Source organism: Bidens hawaiensis, unplaced genomic scaffold (genome assembly GCF_021521415.1).
Source record: "Bidens hawaiensis isolate Kalapana, Puna unplaced genomic scaffold, B.hawaiensis_p1.1 tig00023849_1, whole genome shotgun sequence".
Lineage (NCBI taxonomy): Eukaryota > Viridiplantae > Streptophyta > Magnoliopsida > Asterales > Asteraceae > Bidens > Bidens hawaiensis.
Genome location: NW_027493757.1, coordinates 367746 through 383679, shown reverse-complemented (window position 1 = coordinate 383679; position 15934 = coordinate 367746).

Genomic DNA, 15934 nt, shown 5'->3' with positions numbered 1-15934 from the left:
AAACCAATCAATTTGAATACTGATATGATGGCTGAAGAAGAAATTGGTGAGTCCATTGCTTCAATGTGTCACACCCCGACTAGGTAGTTGCGGAAGCGTAAAACGGAAATGTAACAGATAATACTGGTATCAACAACATTGTTTATAAAGAAATTCACAAACTAATTTACATCATATTACATGGGTTGGTACTATGTTTACAAACTAGATGAGAATCACATAACCGGTTTACGAGCTTCTTATTCAATATTATATATCTGCGTCTATTCACAGCTATTCAACTTCATTCCTAACACCAAGAACGTAAGCAAATCATTCCACCTTTGCTTTACCTGAAAAGCATGTTAAAACGGGTCAACTAGGTCTAGTTGGTGAGTTTCAAGTTTCACGAGTATCAACGAAATCAGTATACGAGTTCGTAAAGTTTACAGTGTGTATGTATACATGTATGTGTATGATGTATTATACTAAGCCACAAGTGAAACCGAAACGAGCTAAAACACATGGCCACCCCTGCCCATGCACTCCCGTTGGCATTTAACAGCCACTTTGCCCCAAGTATGTACTATGTCTAACACCATATAGCAGTATGTAATAATTTTAAATGACAATGTGCAACTAGGTTAACATGTTCCGGCATACCCCACCGGCTCTGTCAGTTGGGTTTGTCAAACCGATAGTACTATCCACACGTCACCGGTACGAAGTTAATCACTTGTGTTTGTGGGGATTTGTCAAGTGTTAGTACTTAGATAATTCACATCATCACACGTTTTCAAGTATATAAGTATATGTAAACATGCTTTCCACCCCAAAAGTTCATCAAACAGTTTAGAAAGTAGGGTCGTGAAACTCACCTTACTGTAGTTCGAGCAGGTAATATACGTCAATAAGTGTTATGCCTCGATTATAGCTTGTATCCTATAATCGGTATCGTACTGTTAATACTAGTACAGTGTTTAAACCAAATCGGGCTGTATAACTAGTTTGGTTATAGCTGTTAGGCCCAAAACATGACCATAGTCTTAAATTGTGACGTTGTATACTGTGAAATACTTAAAATCAGATTTGGCTCAGTTTCACCGTTTTCCGAGCCTAGCCAAGTCGATCGTTTACGCGTTTCGGGAATAGGTAAGATCATAAAAACTTAAGTAAACATATTGATTGATAAAATGATTTAATTTATAAAAGAATTTTAAGGTTTCGGTATCTAGATTGATCGCAGGGTTCGTTTCCGTTTTCACACGGGTTTGATTATACAAGACGCGTACAATCCACCCGAATAGTCCGGAATTCTCGTAAAAAGTTTGTTTTTATCAATTTCATCCAAATATACAATATTTGACCACTTTTGATATTTTTACGTACCAGTCAGTCCGTTAAACATCAAACTGCCGGTTTCGTTAAAACAATAATAATTTAAATCTTTGATTAATCATAACTAAATATGTACTTATATATAAATTATGTAAATTTTTGTAAAAATACATTAAAATATGGAGAATTTTATAAAAAATATTTTCAGAAATTTTATGATTAATTATTTATTTATAAAAATTCATTTAATAGGCTATAATCGTGTAATAAATGGCCCGTTTATATCAACCGACCTCCGAAAAATCCGATAATTTTTAAAAATGGTCTCAATATTATTATATAGCCCCTGCAAAATCTCCAGAACCTAACTCTTTTGACAAAATGTCTTTTTGTGCATTTTTCGGCTGTTAAAATTCGGTTAAATCATAATTACACAAACCATACTTAGGCATTTACAATGATCCCCAAACTTTACTAGTGATCTTAAAATCACATATTAATCTCCAAAACCAAATTTCATAATTTTTTAATATGTTTAGCTATTTTTCCCAAATAAACGCTCATAAACGGAAATAAATTCACCAAATATTCTCTGTTTATCGAAAAATTACCAAATTTGAACATGAACTCATTTATATGATCCCTAATGTCCCTGAAAATTTTCACAAGCTAACAACAAGCACGTCACAACCTAATACTAAACAGCCCTTAAACAAGTGTTACGGGTTTACCTTGTTGGTTTTTGATGAGTTTTGCTAGCTTAAAAGACTTTCCGGGTCTCGGGTTGTAAACTCAGTGTATCAACATATCATATAACATCAAACCAAGCATAAATCATCCATGTAACGGCCTTGATAATTAGGGTTTCGGTTTTGGGTTCAAACCGAACTTTCAAACCGTAAAAACGTTGTATTCATGTTCTACTCCGCGTTTTTGATCAAAAAAGTATATGTCCCTGGTTTTTAAACATGTTTAACATCAAAACATGATTTTACTTGATTTTTATGCTTTTTGGATGGTTAAACATGTTTAAAACTAATCAAGGATTAATTTTTCATGGTTAAACTATGTTAATCATGGTTAAAATCAATGTAAAAATCAATATTTACCTTAGGGTTTGGGCTGGAGGATGAAGAAGAACAGCAAGGGTAAGTATTTTCTCTAAAAGTTGGTCCAAAATATCTCAAAATTTTTTTTATATAGAAAATACTAGAAGGGGGGTGGGCTGCCCCCTTTGCGGCCGCCAATGTATAAGGCCCATTGGGCCTTCATTTTGGCCCAATGGTGCCTCGGTATTCGTGCCATACGTAAAATTCGGTCCAAAATTTAATTCGGGTTTGGTTTTTCGCAAGAAAACTAGTTCGAGTGCGAAAACCAGCGCGAAAACGAGTGTTTTTCAGCTTCTTTTTGTAAAATAAGAAAAACGTACTGACTCGTTGTAAAATTCCAAAATATTTTCACGGATTGCTTAGAACATGTCATATAAGTGTTTTATAAATCTTTTCGGCTTAACGGATGCTACAATGCTCGTTTTGATATTAACGATTGCGTTTAAGCTTATAGCGTATCGATAAACGAAACCTTTTTCGTTTAAAGAGTTTTAAACGTACTGGGGCCTAAATATCAATATGTTAGCCTCAATAATATATCTATAACTCGTATATGACCCCTCAGTATATATACGGGTCATAATTAGTATCGTTCTGTTACTCGTTTAAGCACTACGAATTAACCGATTTATCGTTTACTTGCTACATAGTGAATATAATATACCTCGTTTTGTCACGAATGTCACACAATGGCTGCCACGAAATGGGCTGAGCAAGTGAAAGAATATTTGAAGAAGAACCCAACTGACAGCTGGTCTGAAAGGGTGAATGTAACTCAACCTCATGAGACACTGCAACAAAAACAAGAAATACTTTCAAAACTACATGAAGAATTTGCTGAGAAAGTCAATAGGTTTGCTAAGACATACATGAGAAGAAAGAGGGCATCTGAGCAGACTGAGCATGAAAGATCTGCTAAGAGAGGCAAGTGGGATGACAAGAACAAGTACTTTGTTGAAACTCCAGATGAAGATGCTAGTCCTATCAGGGCAGTCCCACTACAAACCTTGCAACTAGGTGAAAGGGTTCAAGGTGTTCCTGATGTGCCTGTTAGAACTGAACCAAATATAGAGCATCCACCCTCTGATGAACCTAAGATTGATGCTGTAAATAATCTAACTAAAGAGGAGGATGAGTCTGAAAGTTCTGATAATGATGATAATCCTGATGGTGATCAAAGAAAAAGTGTTAAAGCTACCAATGTTGAATCTCCACAGATTGTGATGACTGATGAGCAGAGAGAAAACATTGAGTTGAGTATGAGGGAAGCCAAAAGGAAACATCCTTTGGTTGTAAAGCTGAGAAAGTATGGAATAAGCTTTGAAACTTTGGCTGATCTTGATAATGATCAGTTGCAAAAGAGACTTGACAAGGAGAGGGATGGTTTCAAGAAAAGGATGGAACAAAAGAACAGAGACTGCCAGAAATATAGAGAATATCTCAGAAGGCATAATTATTCAGAGAAGGATCTGTCTCACTTCACATTTGACCAACTCCAAGACCTTTACAACAGTGAAAGAGAAAAGGTGATTGAAAAATGTGTGAAGGAGAATGAGAAGATTGAAAAGTTTGAAACTTTGAAAGAGAAGTTTGGAGGTATGTGTGGTTACCTGCTGGAGAAAGGATTGAAGCCTGAAGTAGTTGAGAATCTATCTAGAGAATCAGTGTTGGACCAATACAATAAACTGAAAAGAAAAAGAAAAACTGAAGAGGGTCCAAACTGAGAGCTCTACTAAACAATCTGAAACACCTATTGAGCCTCCAATAAAGAAAAGAAAGATAATGACTCTGAGGGAGAAACATAAGATTCAGGGTGAAAAGGAAATGTCAAAGGAAGTACCTGTTGTTGAAACCCTACTCCACAAGAAGTCAAACCTGAACCTGAAGATGAACCCATTGTTCCTTGGGAGAATGAAGAAATGATTAATATTCTGAGGAAGATAATGATTAATCAAAGGGGAATGGATGAAGCCTCTTTTGATGCCTTGGAAAAGCAAGACTTAAAAGAACTTTACTATATCCAAAAGGCTGATTGGGAGAAAGCTCTAAGGGAAGGAGAAAACCCTAGAAGTTTTTTGGATGGAAAATTTGTACCTGCTGGATTGTCAAACAGACCTGATATGGCAAAAATGTTGCTCACTCTCAAAGAACAAGCTGGACAAGATATAGTTGAACTAGCTAATCTTCCACCTGAGATGGTAGAGGCAGTCTACATCAAAACTTTCAATCTGGGGCCAAGAAAACCCATGAAGTCTATTCCATTTAGGCCTCCAATTTCAAGAAGACATCTACAAGGTAGAAGGGGTGAAGGTGCAAGAGGTGAATCAAGTAGATCTGTACTACAAAGAACAACAAGACCACAATCAGATATGGATCTTTCAAGAAAAATTTACTATGATTCTGTGTGTGAATGCTTAAGAGTGATTATGGAAAGCAGACAGCTGAGGGAAATAGTTGTGAGGAGTGATTTCTATGAATATACTCAATAACAACTGGAAAGAATGGCCACACTCACTTTGTATGACTATCAGAACAAAAACAGGATGGCTGGAAGACAGATGAATGATCTCTCTAAGTTCTTAAGAGATGAAGCTGACAAAGGATTCAGATTCCTAAAGGAAAAGAGAAACTGGAGAACTGCCCAACTTCACAAATCAAAGAGAACTGCAAAGTTAAGAAGGATGGACATAGCTGAAAGGAATTACAAGATGAATGTAAGAGACATGAATCAATTGTCAAACATGAACATATGCATAAGTCTTGAAAGAAGAATGACACGCCCCAACTACACCGTCCAAAGAAATGGCATCATAACTGAAGTTGAATACAAAGAAAATGTTGATCATTACTTGCTGAGAAACTATGATGGAAAAATATTGGGGATAATCAAGAAGGATGAAGACTTGACTTACTTGCATAATGAGGATCTGATGGATATAAGGGATTTGGTCATACCAGAAAGTCATACTCACTACCGAATCCTTGACATCTATAAGATGAAAGCTGCATCAGAAATAGTTAACAGAAGACAAGCCGCCCACAATGCAAGGAAGAAACAAGATTCCTAGATTAGGCTTTGATGTGTAATGTCTTCGGACAGCTTTTGAATATGTAATTGTTTATGTAATTTGATTATGTAACTTTGACTTTGAATTTGATGTGTATTTTTGTAATCCTGTGTAAGTAACCATAGAAATGTTTTGGGTCAGCTGAGGTGTTCCAATCTACGGGGAGATTGTTAGGGTCAAACAATTGACCTAAGGGGGAGATTGTGAGACAAAGATTTGATCTAAAGAGACATATAGGAGATTGGAATCTTCTCAACCTCCTCAGAATTCGCTAAGTATGGATCCGGGCACACCTTAGACTTCCGAGCAAGCTTTTACTTAGTCGGGTACGATATTTTGTCTATCGGGCAGGGTTATCTTCTCTAAGTCTTCTTTAGTGAATATCCGAGCAGGGTTTGCAAATTAGTATATACCGGGCATGGTTCACTAGTTTATACTTATCCGGGCAAGGATCACAATATCAAGCAGGTTTGTTCTTCAGATCCAAGTTAAGTTCACTTCCGAGTAAGCTTTTGGCTAACCAAGCTCATGAAGCCAAGTAATTGGAAGACTGGGCAAGGTATCGATTAATAAGTTGGTCCAAGTAGGCTTGAGGTTTGTATGATATCTCTAAGTATCATCAGGCAAGATTCAACTCAAGCAAGGAACAGTGCTTCCAAGCACACTTTGCTAATAAGCTATTAATTAGCAAAGGGTTGAAAGGACCATTGAAGAACAAGGTTGCTCGTAAGGGTTTGTCGGGCAAAGTCTGGCAAAGTCAAGAAGATTGAAGTCTACCCGGTGAGTATTTTACTTCTCTTCAAGTAAAGTCTACCCGGAAACTGATCCCGAGCACACTTCTATGTTACCAAGTCCTGAAGGATGGCAGAGCATACTCGGAAAGACGAATTTAATGCAAAGCCTACCCGGAAGACTTGTTTTACACTTAGGATTATTTCTGAATATGTAATTTGAATATGTTTTAGCATTTAGGGTTTCTAGAAGGAATGACAACTGTCCTGAAGTGCCAGGCCTATAAAAGGAATAATTATGTCACACATTAAGGAGATGGCACACACGGAAAACATAGGCGGCTGAATACGATACTAAGTAAGAATATTTATTGAGCCATTGTCGTTTTCCTGCAAGAAACCCTAAATTGATTATCCTTTTGTATGATGATCTTCGTATAAATGGAAATCTTTTGAGTGAATCTTGTGTGTGTTATTTGCATATGAATATTAATAGCAACTACCCTGTTTATTATTGATTCCGCCTTTAATAAACAGTAATCTTTCTAAATATAGCAACCCGTCATTAACTCCCTTGTCGACACATCTATTTGTGTGAGTTATGACATGATTTGAGTAAGATCCAGCTGAAATCGGGGACCTGACAGTTCATATCTTAATAAGCAGTAGAACAAACTCACCAGGATGTGTAGAATCCTTGAAGATGGATTCAACCATAGCCGTAACTTCATCTTCCCTAATCGGCCGAAGCGCCTCCAGCCTCTTGGGCGTAAACAGCTCAAGCGTACACACTTTCCTCACCTTAACATAATGCGGTCCGTAATCCGCCCAAATCAAATCCTGCCCATCTCGGCTAAACTTGGCAGCCGATCTACTCCTATGCCGGTTCGCCAACTGCTGGTCCTTGTCCTTCAACACCTCCTTGGCCAATTCGCTATTCGACACCACAACGTTTAGTATTGACCCAAACCACACGGATATGATGGGTCCGTATTGCTGTGCCCACTCCGCGTAACAACGGAACCTCACGGGTTTGACGTCGTAGAGGTTCCCGACGATCGGCCGAGGGCACGGGCCCGGTGGGAGCTTGAACCGGAGGCGTTGGTAGAAAAAAGTGTAAAGGAAGAGGATGATGAAAGTGAAGGTGATGGGAATGAGTAGGAGGCTCATTGTGTAAAGGTGGTGGATTGGATATATTGTTGGTGGTTTGAAATGGGATAATATATATATATATATAAAAGATAAAGGGGTTGGTGAAGGGTGGTTTGGTAATTTAACGAGTGGTGGTTGGAGTTGGTGAAGGGTGTTTTGGTAAATATGATAAAAACGTCGTTGTTGATTGATGAAGAAGAAGGTATCAAAATGTCAATTCAAGTCCATCTATCTACATTGTGTTACTACTAAATTAATATTATCTTCACCAAATGAATTCTTATATCGGTCTATATATATTTTAAGCGAGACAGATTGATTATGATTACAACACCACATGCACAATATTCCACTTTTGTGTTTTGAAATGAGTATTATTTGTGACTTTAATGTTTGTTTAGAACAAGGAGCTTGTAAGTGAGGTTATATATATTTTAAGCGAGACAGATTGATTATGATTACAACACCACATGCACAATATTCCACTTTTGTGTTTTGAAATGAGTATTATTTGTGACTTTAATGTTTGTTTAGAACAAGGAGCTTGTAAGTGAGGTTTAAGTGGTTTACTTTTTAAGCTCATACGTGTAGTGACTGGTGAGTGGGTGTTGGCTTGGCCAACCCAACATCACCATAACTCATGTATCCGCCAAGCCTAGCTCATCGACGCCATGCCCTTAAAGCCCTCCAACATTTTGGGTGAGTGAGGTCCATTTCTTTCCACCAATCACATGCAAACATATACACACATTTTTTTTTTGTTTTATTCTTAGTTAAATATAAGTTAAAACACAACATAATAGTTAAATGATGTGTTAGTTAAAGCTCACTATATGCATGACAATAACATAACGTTTAACTAACACATTCTAGTTAGATCACAACATATAGTCTAATAGGTTCACAAATAGTATATTTAATGGTGGAAAAAAAAATTATACTAGTTAATACACTAATAGAAAATATACTATAGAAAAAGTAAATACCAATTAATACACTAATAGAAAAAAATTATATACCAGTTAATACTACACTACCTTTCAAAAAAAGAAAAAGAAAGTTAATACTACACTAATAGAAAATATAGCGTGCAGTGCACAACTGCACATTAGTAAATGCACTATGTTACATCATTATTTATAAGTAGTCCAGTCAACCCGTAAGCATCCAAAAATTATTAGTGTTAATAAGTGAATACTAAAGTATGTTATGAATTCATATAATATATTTATCGATGTATATTTAGTAATGTATAAAAGTATGCTCAAAATCTATAGACAAAGTACTCACCAGTGAATTAAGTATAATCAGTAGTCTTAAGTAGCATGATGAATAGAAAACACACTAAAGTATGTTTTATTGTTTACAATCCACATAGTATAAAGAGAAAGAAGGTATCATGATTACAATAGCATAACTCTTTTCATTTCCATTTACCAATACATTTCGTTATTTCTTCTTATGTTTCTCTCAACTATAATACTTTAATTGCATGTTAAAAAAAAAAAAAAAAAACCCTTACTAGGTTGTTCAAGAAACTCATGGCTTGAAACTCGTTTGTAGCTTTGTTTGAAATCAGCTTGTTTGTTAACGAGTCAAGCCAATATATCCAGCTTGGTGTCCTAAACGAGCAAATGTAAGCTCAACCCCTTATGGCTCGCTAGTGTGTAGCTTAAACTGAGGTCAAAATTTTGATATATATAATTTATAACTCACATATTTACAGTCCATGTTAACATTATTCAGTTAGTTAAATTTATATACATTTACTTCTTTAGAGAATATAAAATTAAAGTAATAAAATGTATAAACAATTAGGATATCTTAGTCTTAATCTTAAATATATATAAACGAAACCTCCCTACATTATCTCAAGTCACCAGATTGCTTTATTTGTAAATAGAGGCTTCTCGTGCATTTGACCCGAATTCACGGGTATGAGTCTTACCCAATCTAGATAGCCCTTAAACGAGTTATAAAATCTCATTATATTAAAAATTAATTTCACCAAATATTTGATATGAAAATCCTATAAAATATATAGGGATATACTAAAAAATATCCGATTTTTTTTAAAAATATATATTTATAATTAAGAAACAATTTTGTAGTAAAAAAAATAAGCGGGTCATAGGTCTCATAAAACCTAGATAGCTTTTAAATCGGGTTATAATATCTCATTTATTTGTGAAACCGTTTCATAATCAAGTACTAAGTATATTATTAAGTTGCTTAAAATAAATAAAATTAAAATCCTTATAAATATATAAATATTATAAACAAATAATGTAAAACAACCCCATAATACGAGGGATAAATGCTAGTTATACATAAACGAAACCTTCCTAAAATTTTTCAACACAAGATTGTTTTATTTGTATATAAAAGCTTCTCATGCATTTGATTCAAATTCACGAGTGTGGGTCTCACCAAACCCAAATAGCCCTTAAACAGGTTATAAAATCTCATTAAATTAAAAATTAATCTTACAAAATATTTTATATGAAAATCCTATGAAACATGAATATGCTAAAAATTAGTATCCAATTGTTTAAAAATATATATTTATAATTAAGAAAATAATTTTATAGTAAGAAATATAAGCGGGTCATGGTTCTCATCAAACCTAATTAGCTTTTAAACTGAGTTATAACATCTTATTTATTTATGAATATCTTTCATCATCAAATCATATGTACGTTTAGTTCACAGAATGTGAGGGAATTGGAATTTTAGAATATTCCATCTAGTTTTGTGTTTGCTTTGTTAATTTGAATTGGAATTCTTTCCACCAAATTCTCTCAATCAAAGGATACGAAATTTCCTTCACTAGTGTGAAGGAGTTATAAACGTTCCAATGGAATGTTAAAAATTTACCAACATACCCTCACAAATTCTTCCCCATTCAACATTACACACATAATTCAACATAAAACCCAAAAGTGATTTCCAAAATGAATTATATAAAAAAATAAAAGCAAATGATCAGTAACAACAAAAAAAAAGTTATTGAAATTCTACATCAATGATTCAGCTGTATTTGTATTGATTATAAAATTTACAAAAGAATTCAATGTATTTCCAATATCCACCTATTTGGTATCCAAATTACAAAATAATTCAATTGTCGATTCGATTTTGGGGTTTCACGAAGGTGAAGAAGAAGAATGGTGAATACTGGATATAGTTTATGGTTTCTATACGTGAGTTACTGATGAAGATAAATGTTGTATCAAGTGTAATTTAGTCAATCAGAAAATATCACTTTCTCGTTTCATTCAAAAATATACCAACCAAACACACTTATCGTTTCACATAATTCGTTGGAATTCAAAAGAATTGGAATTAAAATCCTATGAGATGGCATGTTTGTTTCGTTATAATTGGAATCTCAATTCCATTTTGGTGTGTTCGTTGTCAAAGAGTTGGAGTTGGAATTGAAATTGGAATTCAATTCCTTTAAATAAATGGATTACAAATCATTCCAAAATGTAGAGGAATTCAAGTAAATTCATTTGAATCTTTTCTTGAGTTTTTTTTAACCAGGACAACAAATAAAACATTTAGTTTTTTTTTTTACTTTTTTTATTTATATTTTGGGTGATGAATTTTTATTATTATTATTTTTGAATTTTTTTTGTGGGGTTTTTAATTCTAATAGAAAACCCATAAAAAATTCAAAAAAGATAATAAAAAAATCATGACGCAAAATATAAATAAATAACAAAAAAAAAACTAAAATATTTCCGTCGTTATCCTCATTAAAAAAACGATTCCAATTCATTGGTCAAACTAACACATCAAAAATGGAATTGGATTTTAATATCCAATTCCTGTTGGAATGTTCAGATTCCAAATCCAATTCCTTCCAATTCCAAATCGGCAAATCCTATGCAAATTCCAATTCCAATTTCATTCCATTCTGTGAAACGAACGCGCAGTTTTAATGGGAATTAATTCCTTTTCCTTCAAATTCCAATTCCTTATATAAACTCCAATTCCTTTTCAAACATCCAGCTAAATAAACGGGACCTAAGTATATTATTAACTTTTTTACAATTAAAATTAAAATCCAAAAAATATATAAATATTAGAATAATATAAAACAGCCCTGTAACACGGGGGATAAAAACTAGTATATTATAGTTTAGTAAAAAAAATGATAAAAATTAAAAGGGTTAGCTTAAAATACAAAGTAAACAAAAAATGAGAAGTTTGAGAAGTAATATAGTCAATTGCTCTTATATTTGAATAATTGTGATTAATTTGAGAAGGAAAAAAGTGATGGAAATGTCATATATGGTATTGTCCTTATTTGTTGACTTCATCTCTTCACATCCAATGCACATGCCAATTCCCCCATTTTAAAACGCCTATAAAATTTTCATACGACGTTTTTTTATAATTTTTTTTTACCATAATAAAAAGCGTTTTTTATCTTTAATATGAATATCATATTAATGAAAAAAAAAATAGTGGGTTTTTATATATTGTGTTATTAGTTGGTCATTTTGTTTTTTTAATTGGGTTTTCTACATCGTGTTATAGATTATGGTCATTGTGCTTTTCAATTATTACACATAATAAAGGTAAAATTTAAAACAAAAACGATGTCATTGTGTCATTATGCTCATCATTTTATCTCTTGCTCGTTATTGTATCTTTCTACTCATCATTGTGTTTTAGTCATTGTGCATTATATTCAAGCCATTGTGTATTATGTATTTACCATTATGTTTTATGTTTTAGATCATTGTGTAATATATATTCACCATTGTGTTTACGTTTTATGTTATTATGTAATATGCATTCATTATTGTGTTTTATGTATTAGATACCGTTGTTTTTTCGTTATTGTATTTACATAATAGAATTACACAACGGTGTTATTTCATTATTACAATTTTCATATTTCATCACTTTTGGGGGTAAAGAAAAACACAATGATGTAAGGCCCTGGTCCCGGTGTCCAACTTTAGTGTTGGATTTACTCATAAACACAGTTCTAAATATCAGAGTTGAATAAAACTTTTCGCGGAATATAAAACTTCAACCATATATTACATAAACATTCAAATCTTCCATAATAAACAAACTTTTGTCTTTAAACATAGTTTAAGAAGACATATCAAAACATCACAACACTCTTCTAAGATGCCAGCCTCTTTATTACAATGCCATGTGTCTTCAGTCAAGCGAGTTGCCTTAGCCTATTCACATGCGTTCATACTAAAAGTCAGCTACGCTGAGTGAGTTCTAGTTAATCAGCAATATACAATACGTTCACATACTTACATATATACATATCCGAAGATACACACTACATACTTAGCCTGTTACCGTCCTCTCATACATACATACATACATACATACATACATACATACATACTTTCATTGTTTCTTTCATACTTTCATTCTAAAATAATTATCTATCTATCTTAGAGAGCATTTCGCCCTATAACCTTCCATATATTATTAGGGTGTGTTCCCTACGTTCGCAGATATTATTATGGTATGTTCCCTACGTTCGCAGATATTATTAGGGTCTGTTCCCTATGTTCGCAGATATTATTAGGGTATGTTCCCTACGTTCGCAGATATTATTAGGGTATGTTCCCTACGTTCGCAGATATTATTAGGGTCTGTTCCCTACATTCGCATATATTATTAGGGTATGTTTCCTTCTTACTCGCGAAACCATACATTCATACAATTATATAAATTCATCCTTACACCTGTCCTTTTATATAACATTCATAAGGCATACACTTACCACTTAAGGTAAGTGTATTAACTATCACATAGAGTATGCACACAACCTCGAAAATATAACAAGGAAATGGGGCTAGAAACTCACCTGGGTTTGGTTCCTTTCGGAGTTAATCGTAACTCTTTTCCTTAAATGGGTGCGGCTGTAATAATCAAATTTTTAAATGTATATTTTCGCAATAATTATATATTTAAACTATTAAAACGTTAAAAAAGGAGCGAATAAATAAATATTCAAAAAAAAAAGTTAAAGAAAGAAAAAGAAACTAATGAAAACAAAAGTTGCAGTTTTAAGTACATTATATAATATAATAATAATAAGTATGGAGAAAAGAGAATCTCATGAAATAAGGAACTAGCAGATAAGATCGAAGTTCAGTAAGGACAAAAAAATTAATAGTTGTGAAAGTAATATTGTTCGTCCATATCTCTACTCATCTTCTTTGCAAAGGAATTAGACTATAAATATGTGTCTCGCACGTAACGATATTCACACCTTCCAACGCTAAATTCCGGCAACGGTTCTGTTTCCAGCAAATCGATGTGAACCCAAACTACAAAACAGTAATCTTGGTTCACTGTCTCCATTCCATAGCCAACCCTCACTACCTTTGAATCACCTCGCGACATCACAACGGAACCAAATTTAACCGAGAAACTTTCTTTTTATCACTACATGTTGTTAGTCTCAAACGTAAGGTAAACCACCACCTATGTTTACCTATCTAGTAATATTTGTCGTGTCGTTACATTCAGAAACCTCTCATACGTAGAACTATAAAATTTTCGTTCAACCAGCGCGTTTTCCGGGGAAACGTTGAAGAAGACGAAGTTACAGGTTAATAGTTTACTATCTTATTTCAACTGTTAATGAAGCTTACATAAGTTGGTTAAAATAATAATAAAAAAAAAAACATAACACTAAATACATGGTCAAGAGTTTGATTTGGATTCCCTGTATCTCATATATAATTGAGACCTATGCCCATATTCTAAATCATTATGATTATTATATTTATGGGAAGATACATGCTTTTTCATAAAAGGCATCGATTTATTTTTAATTATTATAAATATATGTTTGTTTGTTTTGTTAAAATAGTTAGTAAGCAATAATAATAATAATAATAATAATAATAATACAAACCTTTTTGAATCCCTCAAACTTTGATTAAATAACTATAAACTTTAAAACCATCATGCATCAAAAATGCAGGTAGTTCAACAAAATATTTTAAAGATTTAAATATTATTCTAATAAATACATATAACTCGTATGTAGATAATTAGAACGTCTGCAAACAAGGTTTGCTTTGGAACCTAAAAGGTACGGATCTTTACTCCCACTCTTCATTTCTTTCATATTTAATTGATATAAACCCATTGAGTTAATATATATTTTATAACTCCTTACGTCTCTGAATTATCAATTCACTTGGATGTCCGATGGATTCCAATTCTAATAATAATTAAACATTGGATTTAGCCTTCATGTCATGCGCTATTATTATGTTTAATTATACTCATTATCACATGTTCCGACATATGTTACGAAAATATTTTTGCTATAAGTTATATGAATAAGATCATCTGTATTTTGATACCCTGAGTGTCGCTTCTCGTGGAGTGTCCCACGAGCATGTTGTTGCGGCATCGACAACATGTGCACCACCCGTGACGGTGAGATCAGTTCACGGCGTCTCTTAAGTACAACTGTGGTACATATGGCTATTTGGAGGCGTATGGATCGATCCTAGGATTAATATTAAGGAGATGGATAACGGGTATGCCAACTCGCCATCTCGTGTGATAAGTATGCAGGAGTAGCTACCTGTATATTGTCACGTTTTATGTTCGCTCATGGGTACATCCTTATGAGATGTTTTAATTTATTTTAATAAGGTTACTTTGCATCGTATCATCAACAGTAAGTTCAATCTACATTATGTTTTATTAAATCATTAATTATTTGAGCTTATTATTCTGTACTGAGCATTCAGCTCATTCCGTTATTTTTATTTCTATATATACAGGTCCACATGTTACTTTGGGCGGGATTAAGAGCGAGAAATAAAACATCAGGATCCTAATAAAATATCTTTTCAACCGTGCTACTAGTGTGTAAATTAACCTTAAATTTACCTTGTCTAATGTGTTATTCCTTTAACAAGTAAAGATATAAAACTAGTATACAAACGCCCGCGTTGCGGTGGAGGTGTAAAACCTTGTATTTGCGTATCCACTCCACTCGAAAGCATGAAGTTATCACCACAACCGGCTTCGTTCGCCATCCTCTCTCACGAAGTCGGTAACTTACGTTAACCATTAAGAAAACTGGACAAAAAGTAGATATAAAAACGTTGAACCACACACACTCATTGCATCGTGTTCACACACAAAAATTAGAGCGAAACATGAAATATAAAAAAAATAACTAAGTCAACTTAACATCTACGCGTTGCGATGGGGCTGTTAAACGGGAAAATAGACATAACGTTCAACCACACACTGTTGCAGCGTCTTAACTCGTTAAATTCAAGCGTGAACGTTAAACAAAAAAAATGTAAAAGATGAAAAGTATATGGCATCAAAGTTGAAATTGGAAAAATATATTTTATAACATACTTATATACTATGAAAAAGTGTAGGGACCAAAGGTAAAAAAATGAAAGTTGTATAAAAATGAATATTACATGGTACAAACTTGGATGCATAATGTATAAAACAATAATGCATGTTTCTCTCACTTTTATTATTATATAAATTATGTCTTTTGTTTAGGAACCAT